The sequence below is a fragment of the Rana temporaria genome, chromosome 3 (genome assembly GCF_905171775.1).
Source record: "Rana temporaria chromosome 3, aRanTem1.1, whole genome shotgun sequence".
Lineage (NCBI taxonomy): Eukaryota > Metazoa > Chordata > Amphibia > Anura > Ranidae > Rana > Rana temporaria.
In genome coordinates this window covers 457,176,617-457,188,469 of record NC_053491.1, presented here as the reverse complement: position 1 = coordinate 457,188,469, position 11,853 = coordinate 457,176,617, and positions in this window count along the sequence as shown.

Genomic DNA, 11,853 nt, shown 5'->3' with positions numbered 1-11,853 from the left:
CAGGCGCGCTCCCGCGACGATTTAAATACGCATGCGCCGTCCGGGGAATTTCCGGCGTGCATTGCTCCCACTGACGTCAATAGGACGTCAGTGGTTGCGACGTGAGCGGGGACTTGCGACGCGCGGTGTTCGTGAATCGCGTACGCAAACGACGTAGGGAAATTTCAAAATCGACGCGGGGGAACGACGGCCATACTTAACAATACTTACCCCTGCTTTTAGAAAGGGTAAGTGTACGACGGGTACCGCGCTACGGAAACGACGTAAGAACACAGCGTCGGGTCCGCGTACGTTTGTGAATTTCGCGTATCTCGCTGATTTACATATTATTCAGTGTAAATCAGCGGGAACGCCCATTTTTAAATCCAAAAAAAAGATCCGACAGTGTAACACAGTGTGACACTGTCGGATCTCGGCCCTATCTATGCGTAACTGGTTCTATGAATCAGGTGCATAGATAGGACCAGTAAAAATCAGAGATACGATGGTGTATCTGAGATACTCCATCGTATCTCTTCTGTGAATCTGGCCCATAGACTGTACAACCACTATAGGGTAAAAGTGATAAAATGTTTATTGTACAAAAAAAAAAAAAAAGGAAGAATCCAAAAAAAAATAAAAAATAACAATAATACTAATAATAATAGCAAAAAACAATAATTCATCAAATGAAAATTGATTGTCATACAAATCATTCAAGGTACATGCATTGCATGGACATAGCCAAGCATACAGGGCCAGATTCACAGAAGAGATACGACGGCGTATCTCCTGATACGCCGTCGTTTCTCTGTGATCCGCCCGTCCTAACTATGCGGCTGATTCATAGAATCAGTTACGCATAGATAGCCCTAAGATCCGACAGGTGTAATTGACTTACACCGTCGGATCTTAGGATGCAATTCTAGGCCGGCCGCTAGGTGGCGATTCCATTGCGGTCGGCGTAGAATATGCAAATGACGGCGATCCACGAAGATCTGCGCGTTCGTCGCAATCTCGTACGTCGTCGCTAGTCGGTTTTTCCCGTCGCAAAGTTACACCTGCTTTAACATGGCTTATCTTTAGAACAGCCATGTTAAAGTATGGCCGTCGTTCCCGCGTCGAATTTCACATTTTTTTCTTTTTTTGTAAGACGTCCGGGAATACGAAACGGCGTAACGCATGTCGCAGTTCAAAAAAACGTCGGGGCGCCGTAATTTCGCGCAAAGCACGTTGGAAAATTTTAACACGGAGCATGTGCAGAACGTTCGGCGCGGGAACGCGCCTAATTTAAATGGTGCCCGCCCATTTGAATTAGGCGGGGTTGCGCCCAGCGGATTTACGTTACACCGCCGCAAGTTTACAGGTAAGAGCTTTGTGAATCAGGCACTTACGCTGTAAACCTGCGGCGGTGTAACGTAAATCATATACGTTACGCCGCGGGGGAGCAACGTAAATGTACCTGAATCTGGCCCACAATCCCTAATGATATAGACATACAGTTCAAAACTGATACATAATTAGCTCCTACGCGTTATGGAGAAAAACTCCTTCTTCAGGGAAAATCCAATATATGACATGGGTTGTAATCTAGAATAGAAAGATAGGGCCAGATTCACAAAAGGGATACAACGGCGTATCTGCTGATACGCCGTCGTATCCCTGTTTCTATCTATGCGACTGATTCGTAGAATCAGTTACGCATAGATATCCCTAAGATCCGACAGGTGTAATAGTTTTACACTGTCGGATCTTAGGATGCAGTACCGCGGCCGCCGCTGGGGGGAGTTTGCGTCATAAACCAGCGTCGGGTATGCAAATTAGCAGTTACGGCGATCCACGAAACTTTTTCCCGTCGTTACGTCGCTGCAAGTGTTAGTTTGCCATCGCAAAGATAGGGCACCTTTTACAAAGTGTAAACTTACTACACCATGTAAAAGTATACCCGTCTTTCCCGCGTCGCTTTTTAATTTTTTTTTATTTTATTTTTTTTCGGCGCAAGTCTTTTTTTCACGTCGCGATTCACAAAACGTTGGCGCGTCGTAATTTCGCGGAAAGCACGTCGGAAAATTTGCGTCGGGAGCATGCGCAGTACGTCCTAATTTAAATGGTACCCGCCCCATTTGAATTGGCCCGCCTTGCGCCGGACGGATTTAGGATACACCGCCGCAAATTTCCAGGTAAGTGCTTTGTGGATTGGGCACTTAGACAGAAAATTTGCGGCGGTGTAACCTAAATCGGTTACGTTACGCTGCGCCCGGGCTACGTGAATCTGGCCCATCATTTTTAGCAAAAGGCATTTATTTAGTTAACATTAAATCCATCAACTGGCAAAAGATGGATGGTGATTAGGGCAGGAAATTTTTTTGTGGCTGTATACTTACACAAACAGCCATTCATCAGAGTAGAGTCCAGAGTCCAGAGTAGGATAGCAAACAGGACCATAAAGGTCACATAGAGGGAGACCGGAGGTCCACAAAGAGGTTAAAAAACTAAGCACATTAACCACTTAAGGACCGCCGCACGCCCATATACGTCGGCAGAATGGCACGGCTGGGCACAGGGACGTATATATACGTCCCCTTTAAGAGCCCAGCCGTGGGTCGCTGGCGCGCCGCCGGTGCGCCGCCGGTGCGTGCACGCGAACCCGGTCCGAAGCTCTGTGACCACGCCCGCGGGACCCATGGACACGATCGCCGCCGGTGTACCGTGATCGATCACAGTGGCTCTTCACTGTGGCAATGTCAGTAATCGTCTGTTCCCTGATATAGGGAACGACGATCACTGACGTCACACATCCAGCCCCGCCCCCTACAGTTAGAAACACACATGAGGTCACACTTAACCCCAACAGCGCCCCCTAGTGGTTAACTCCTTCATGGCATTGTCATTTTGACAGTAATCAGTGCATTTTCATAGTACTTAACGCTGTGAAAATTACAATGGTCCCAAAAAATGTGTCAAAATTGTCCGATGTGTCCGCCATAATGTCGCAATCATGAAAAAAATCGCTGATGCCATAAAACTATCCCCTATTTTGTAAACGCTATAAATTTTGCGCAAACCAATCGATAAATGCTTATTGCGATTTTTTTTTACCAAAAATAGGTACAAGAATACGTATCGGCCTAAACTGAGGATTTTTTTTTTTTTTTATATTTCTTTTTTGGGCGTATTTATTATAGCAAAAAGTAAAAAATATTGAATTTTTTTTCAAAATTGTCGCTTTATTTTTTGTTTATAGCGCAAAAATAAAAACCGCAGAGGTGATCAAATACCACCAAAAGAAAGCTCTATTTGTGGGAAAAAAAGGACGCCAATTTTGTTTGGAAGCCACGTCGCACGACCGCGCAATTGTCAGTTAAAGCGACGCAGTGCCGAATCTCAAAAAGGGGCAAGGTCCTTAACCTGCATATTGGTCCGGGTCTTAAGTGGTTAAAGGGTGTGAAGAGTCAGCATAGGAGTCACCTGAGAGCAAACCCGGACTGCGTCAAACTAGAGCAAAGAAAAAGAGCCAAACATTGTAGTGGGGGTATCAAAACCTTATATTTAAATTAGTAATCTCAAGGCTGAATTTGAACCTCATTTGTATTGAAGGTCAGCAAAATAGTAAAAATATTACTCAAAAATTATATATATATACCTCAAAAAAGTTTCAAACATCGTACTTACCAACGACTCCTACTTACAAACGGAAGGAGACAACAGGTAGTGAGAGGAAATCTACCCCTAGGAAGGGAAATTCTCTCCTGTAAGGGTTATTATGCGAAAAAGGTGTCTCCTCTCCAGGGGCGCTGATAGAAATCATGGGGCCCCGTACAGCCTACCTGACGGGGCCCCCTTCAGCTCCACCCCTGGTCCCTCCTTTAGCCCCACTCTGGCTCCACCCCTGGCCCCTCCCCAGATGCCATATTGTGCTGCAGACAGTGCCACCCATTCCATGCCTCCTGCCAATGCCATAGCTTCATGGGTGGCACTGTCTGCAGCACATTACAGGATAGGCGCTTTGGCGGCATGGGTGGCACTGTCTCTGCAGGCAGTACGTGTTATGGGCAGACAAAGTCACCTATGCCACAATGTATAGGTGGCGGTGCCATTACCAGAAACAATGCAAATAGAGTAACGCAGTGTTACTAGAAGTACCATGATACAAATAAAACAGTGGTTGTAGATCTTTAAGCACACCCCCCCCCCCCCAAGCAAGCACACACCAGACCTGTGTAATTGTTGGCTGGGCTGAGTCACTTATTCCTGGTGATCCTGCCTGGACTTGAGGGTCTCCCACAAACTATTCCAGTCAGATGATCATCATGGGATGCCTCTGCTCTGCCTCTGCCGATACCGACATCTTCTGCCGCCATTGCTCCTCTTGAGTAGCCTCACTGCTATTTCTTCACGTGGAGCGAGAGGAATCAGAGTCACTCTGCCCCGCCAGCCAGGAACCAGGAGGTGACGGCTCCAGAGGAAGCACTGGCCGGGACTTGAGCCAGCATCAGCATGGCATGAGGAGCAGGCGCGGATGAGGTATTCTTCCGCGCCCGAAATATGAGAAATAGTCCCTCCCCTGCCGCGGCCGCTATATAAGAATGAACATAAGAAATAAAAAATAAAAAAACGTAAAATGTACAGGGTGGGGGGGGGGGGCATATGGCGGCTAAATGGCTGTTTGGTGCTGGATGATGTTAAGGGACCCTGATCGGTATTTTTTTTTTTTTTTTTACATTTAACTAGGCCAGTACAACTGGGCCAGTTGTACTGGCCTATCAGCAGCCCTGCTCCTCTCTACTGATGCTTTTTCCACAACAATCCAACATTTTTAAAATCCAATTGTCATTGGGACAGAAAGTGAGGTGCAATCTTCTGAACAGATGCACACAGACAGCAAAACAAATGTTACAGGGGCGATAACCCTTCTCTATGTTTTCCCAAAAAGCTTAAAATTGTTTTTTTGCCTGTAGTTACACTTTAAAAATGTACCAGTTCCAACATACAAACACATTCTACTTAAGAACAAACCTACAGTCCCTGTCTTGTTTGTAACCCGGGGACCGCCTGTATATGGACTATGATATCTGGCTAGGCCCCCTGAAAGAGATCTAGGCTCTTTTGATCGAAACGTGTTGGGGCTTTCACCTGGATATTGGATGAGAATTCATTTTGGACCCATACTCAACAATATTTTATAAGGATTGATGTATACTGTATGGTGAATATATCATACTGGAACCACATATTTTAGGATGACCCATGTTAATTATTTTTAACCATATATAAATAAAATGATATTATTTTAAAAATGTTTAATGTTTGATTTCTGCCTCAAAGCCCCAAGGAGTATTGGTAGTGTGCTTTGTTATTAGTTTAAGGATGTGGCAGCTCCATTCTCTTTTAGGAGGTTCTTTTTCTAGTTCTTTGTGTGGAGTCAATCTTTATTTTTGTGTTTCAATAGTGTTTATTAATTTTCTTCACAAACAAAAAGAAATACATATCAGCGTAACTTCTTTCTATAAGTAATGATTTGACAATCTGTTTACCATCACAACGTGCCATTGCCTATGAGGGTCACGACCTCCCAAATCATATGTAAAACCACATCATACAATTGGCAAATTAGACGTTAGTAAACAACACTTCAGATATGTAAAAAGGAGGTAGTAAAGAAGAAAAAAAGGGGGATTCAGTCCCGTTGGGGAATGACGAGAAAGGAAACAGTTGGATAAGAAAGAAGAGGGGGGAAGGGGGAGAGTTGAGGCTCCGCGCTCCTTAAAAATACTCCACAAGAGAAATCTAAGAACCACTCGACCCAGGATCACCAGTCAAGTAGCAGATCCATGGATCCCAGACCTTATGGAACTGCTTCATCTTGTCCTGCGTGATTGCCGTTAGCCGCTCATTTAACATAAGCCAGGACAATTTGTATTTGAGTTGATCAAATGGCAAGGCTGCGGACTTCCAGTTTCTCACTATGGTTATTTTCGCCGAGGTGAATATGAATGCCACCAGCCTTCTCTGGGATCCCGAAGTGTCAGGTATCTTACCCCCCAGGAGCGCATGTTTAGCAGCTTTAACTAAATTGATCTGGGTCAGGGAGTAAATGAAATTGTACACCCTGATCCAGAACCTCCGGACCCTAGGACAGGTCCACCACATATGGTATGTGGATCCCGTCTGTCCGCATCCTCTAAAGCATTCCCGAGAGGCACCCGGCACAAAAGCGGCCAGTCTAGCCGGGACCATATACCACCTCAGCAAGACCTTGTAGTTAGCTTCTATAATGGGAGTATTCATGATCGATCGAGACGCCGATTCCGACAGCCTGTGCCATTCATCAATCTCGAATGTTTCCTGCAAATCCTGCTCCCATTGGAGCATATGGCTCAGCTTATTCGAGGAGTATGATAGGATAGAATACAATCTCTTTATTTTTACGATCATTTATGTTCATTTACATGTGATGGCCTTTGTGTTGTTCAATAAAATATTTGAATATGAAAAATGCAATCTATTACTATAGCTGCCAAGAACATGGCAACTTTCCAGCAATGATAACCACTGATCGAGCTAAAATTGCAATCCCAAGAAAATCGAACATGGAAATTAGTGATTTTGGTCAAAGGTGGGATTGAAATTGCCTTGATCGATCAAGGCAGGAAAATTGCCTTTGTCAAAATTGCTGTAGGTATTTTTTTTCTGGTTTGATTCATTTTTCAAAATCCTGTATATTGTCAACTTATAGTCCAGTTTGATTGATCTGGTTGGGAGTAGTAGATTTCTCCTTTTCAGGCAACCACTTTCAATTATATGTTCTATTCACGGTAGATCAAAAGTGGTGGGCGTTGCCTAAAATGTGCCATGAGTATCGCCAGCTTGAGATGGCTGCCAGGACTCAGGAGCCATCAGTCCTATTACCAACATTTGGTATCAGTGGCGGCGCCACACCCTCTCTCCTGCACCTGTCACTCACCAATTGATAGATTCATGCATTGCATGAATCTATCTGTAGCGCTATCCCCTCAGGAGCCGCTGATTGTTTTAGGATCAGCGTATTGAGTTACCTCTATTTGTCTAGGGCTGAAGGTTGTGAGTAGAGCAATAAGTGAATGTCCAGTTCGTAGATAAGGTTTTCTGAATTGTTTCTTGGCCCAACACGACCAACATCAACTTGAGGTAGACAGAAAAGGTTGATGAAGTAAAGGAACTTTGCGGTATCAGACTTGGATAGAAGGAAAGCAATCCTGCTTTCAGTGATAGTTGTACAGTTCGTTGCCACTCCAGCCAGAGTGGGTGAAGTGCCCCCGGACAGACCCCTGCCACAGGCCTGGCAGCCGAAGTGTCACTTTAAGGTTGCTGGGAGGAACAGGTCTCTGCCACAGACCTGGCTCTAGGGGGAGGCCTCTGCCACAGGCCTAGAACTTGGATGAGCTAAATAGTTGAGCTAATCCTCCCAGTAAATTGTGCTAGGGTCACTGGTTGACAGTTGAAGTGTACCTGTCAATGTTCAGGTCACCAGATCCCCAATGGTTCGTTCAAGCCCTTTTGGATAACCTGCCTCCGGGTTCTCCTCAAGCCGATCCCCCACTGTGCGGCATACAGCCTGGGATCTCCTCAGTAGAAGGGGACCCAGTAAGTCACTGGGGCCCCTTGGTAGCATTAGTTGCTCCGGACCAGGAGGGCCCAGATTCTGGAACTTCGCGTGGTGCGCGATCCCAGGCCAGGTGGGCCATAGTGATGGGGCCCGCTATGTGCGCACACCCTAAATGTGGGTGCCGCACCTGGAACCAGGAACCCACGAAGAACCCCGAACAACGGCTTCCGCCACAGAAATACTCCTCTCCAGCATGCCCCGCGAGTGAAAACTCCTCTAATTGGCTCCGCCTGGACCTATCTGGCGCCACCTGCCGCCCAGGGATGGTACTGCATCCCTAGAACGCAGCCTGACCCACAGAACAATCCAGATTTGGCGACAGCCAAATTTAACATAATCAAGAATGAGAGCAACTTACCTCTCTCATTCTCCCACTAACTTTAGCGTAGTGCCCTTACTGAAAGTAAAGGGGCGCTATATATCTATTGTCGCTGCTGCCGCCCCCTATTCAGGTGTCTGGCCCCTTGTCAGGCGCTTGGCATCTGAATTACAGCAGTGGGGGTGTTTTTGGAAGTACCTGATAGGCATCCTGATAATAGGCTTCCAAGTTGGTAAACAGCGTGTGCACTGCTGTGAGTTCGCTGTTTACTCAGTGTTGTGTTAGGAAATCCAATAAATCGCTTCCCTAACACTGACCCGCCTCTCAGCCAATCAGGTCCCCCGTGTCTGGTTACCGGTCACCTGACAGGCGCTGCGATTGGACGCCTATCAGGCGTCCAATCATAGCAGAAGAGGACTGGAGAAGACATCGAGGACTCGGAGGGAGCGTGGAGGACAGCGCTGACCCGAGACAGGTAAGTGCCGTGCAGGGGGGGAGCACACTGGCATCATTTGATGGGGCAAACTGGTGGCAATTGATGGGCACAGTGGCTGCGCTTGATGGCACAGTGGCAGCGTTTAATGGGCACAGTGGTGATAATTTACGCGTACAGTGGCTGCGTTTGATGGCACATTGGCTACGTTTGATGGGCATAGTGGCTGCGTTTGATGGGCACAGTGGTGGCAATTAATGGGCACAGGAAGGGATTGGACGGGAGGACGTACACCTGGAGTGACGTATACAGGCGCTTGAAACGCCGCTCGTTTTTAAAAGTTCCTTGCTGTATATTCTTAAAACACATGTAAGCGCAGCTTTTTCCTTCTTTAATAAATACTCAGCCTGTGCTTACTACTTCACGATTGGAGTCCCCTCCTTTGTTTTTGTGTTTCCCCTGTTTCCTCTCCTGGGCACACTGACTGTTTGGATGGATAAGAGGACCCTGTCATGGAGATCTAAGGAGGATTAGTGGAACACATATACGGAGGTCTGGTCGAGATACCTATAGTGGATGCACTTGATTATCTGTGCGGAGGTAAGAGTCCCGGGAGCTCGGGGAGGGATCATTACACCCATCTACCAACACTATTTATTGGATTATCTTGTGATCACATCAGCCACATCCCTTCTGGCAGCCTATGCTTATTTGAAGAATCAATACTAGCACGGGATCACCAGATTTATTTATTTATTTATTTATTTCTCATCCTATGAATGGACACTCTCTCACGGCTATAGACTTCACTATATACATTCATATATTGTTTTTTATATGTATATATTTATTATTATTTTTTATATATTCACTGCATATTATATTTTATGTATATGGTATATATAGAATTACTATTTTGATGTTTGGATATTTACACTCCTTCACTGGATTGGATTGAGCTGTTATTTGCTCGTGTTTGTGTTAACACTGATCAGTATTTATATTTATTTATTTATTTATTTATACTTAGCACTTTCACCATGTCCGCGTGCTAGGTTGCGCGGAACCCCTCACCTTTCTCATTTATATTTTTGTGTATTGTAAACACTTTAGGTTTTGCAGCAACTTATTGATACACTTTGTTTAGGGTTTATTCATTGAGTGTCTATAGTAGCGCATAAGCACTGTCACTTTAATTAATGGGCACAGTAGCTGCGTTTGATGGGCACAGTGAGGCTGCAATTGATGGTTTTTTTTTTTCAGTTTGTTTGCACCCCCCAAAAAATGTTGAGCACCAGCCACCACTGTTTGGTATGGACAATTGAAGAAACAATGTCCCATTTTATGAAGTCAATACTTATACACTGGAGTAACCCCCCATGGGTGTTGTTTTCAGTAATTAGGTCTGCCCTCGTAAAAAAAAAAAAAAAATTTCCCCCTGTGGTTTACAACTTACTCCGAAGCAACCAAAAGCTTGTCCTGTTTTGGTTTATGTGCTTTTACATCATGGATAACAAGTAAACTGAGCTGGGCATCTAGTTTTCATTATGTAATGGTTGAAGCCGTGAGCCGAGAAGGGAATCGTAGGATCCCATGACAGAAGAAGTCAATTGGCCAGATTCACATACGGCGGCTCAAAGTTGTGCGGGCGTAGCGTATGTAATTTACGTTACGCCACCGCAAGTTAGAGAGGCAAGTGCTGTATTCACAAAGCACTTGCGTCCTAAGTTACGACAGTGTAGCGTAAATGTGCCGGCGTAAGCGCGCCTAATTCAAATTGTGAATAGGTGGGCGTGTTTTATGTAAATAAAGCGTGACCCCACGTAAATGACGTTTTGAATGAACGGAGCATACGCCGTCGTATCCCAGTGCGCATGCTCCAAATCACGTCGCAAATAGTCAATGCTTTCGACGTGAACGTAACATACGCCCAGCCCTATTCTGAATCGACTTACGCAAACAACGCAAACAACGTGAAATTCGACGGCGGTTCCGACGTCCATACTTAACATTGGCTGCACCATCTTTTTGGTGGTTTATCTTTACACCTGAAAACACCTTACGTAAACGGCGTATCTTTACTGCGACGGGCGAGCGTACATTCGTGAATAGGCGTATCTCGCTGACTTACATATTCTATGCCTAAATCAGCATACACGCCCCTAGCGGCCAGCGTAAATAGACAGCTAAGATACGACGGCGTAGGAAGACTTACGCCGCTCGTATCTTAGCGACATTTAAGCGTATCTCAGTTTGAGCATACGCTTAAATGTAGGACGGCGTGGATTCAGAGTTACGACGGCGTATCTACTGATACGCCGGCGTAACTATACCTGAATCTGGCTATTTGAGTCCAACCATTTGTGCAGACTGTTCGGCTTCACAAGGTCCCTCCGCCATTTAAGGGCCCATTTATGCTAAATGTGGGTCAGACAGGTGCTGGGTCAGTTATTGTGCTTTTTGATGGCAAAAAAATACAAAGCAAACATAATCAGTCAATATTAAAATCAGTAAATATACACTTTATTAACAAAGTAACAATCCAAAATGATAAAAATTTATCAAAATCTACACACAATACATTCAATGAGCTGAAGTGATAAAATACAAAGGTTGCCTTTGCTGATCTTGCCCATAAAACACGCTGGTCTCCTGGCTGTGATGTAGTCCTAGAACTTTCAGTGGTTTTTGAGTCACCTGGTAGACAGATGCAGATTGGCAAGAATTCAGTCTGTTCTGGTCCAAATGCCGTGCTATGTATTGCAATTTTTCTTTGGATCTCAGTCTGTCCAGACAGTATGGCCACTTGCTTACTTAGCAAAATCAACACAAATACAGACGTTAGATCCAAGGAAGTTTTACTTAGTATAGTACAGAAAAGGCCCTTGTATCTTCACACTGCATTAACTCTGGTGCTGATGTTTTCATACCTCAATGTGTTTAGTGACCCCAGCTGTAGACTATATGTGCCAGTTACCTAAATTGTACCCCTTTAGTAACTTCAGACCAGGCAAGGGCAAAGGTTATTGAAAAATAAATTAACGTGATGACAATCACAAGTAACAGTTTGGTATATTCCCCCAACATCCCTAGTCCCTAACTTCAGGCTTGTGGCTGCCCCAGCATACCTGCTTAGATTAAGTCCATAATTGGATAAGATAAGTCTATAGTGGGTTAAACTCTGATTCCAGCAATTCTCTGGTCCTCCAGACTCTGATGACAACATGGCAGCATTCCATCCCCCCAAAATCTCTGGGCCCAATCCATCTCCGGACGTTCCCTTATTCTCTTCCCTTTTTTTAGGCTCAGGCTCCCCCCCCCCCCCCCCCCCCGGATGCAGACCCTCTGTTCTTTTTATATCAGAGGGAAACAGTGGATTGGAACCCGCAAAACTTGCTTAACAGAAAACCCAGGAGCACACCTAACTCTTATGCCTCGTACACATGCTCGGGATTTCCGACGGGAAAAAGTCAGTCG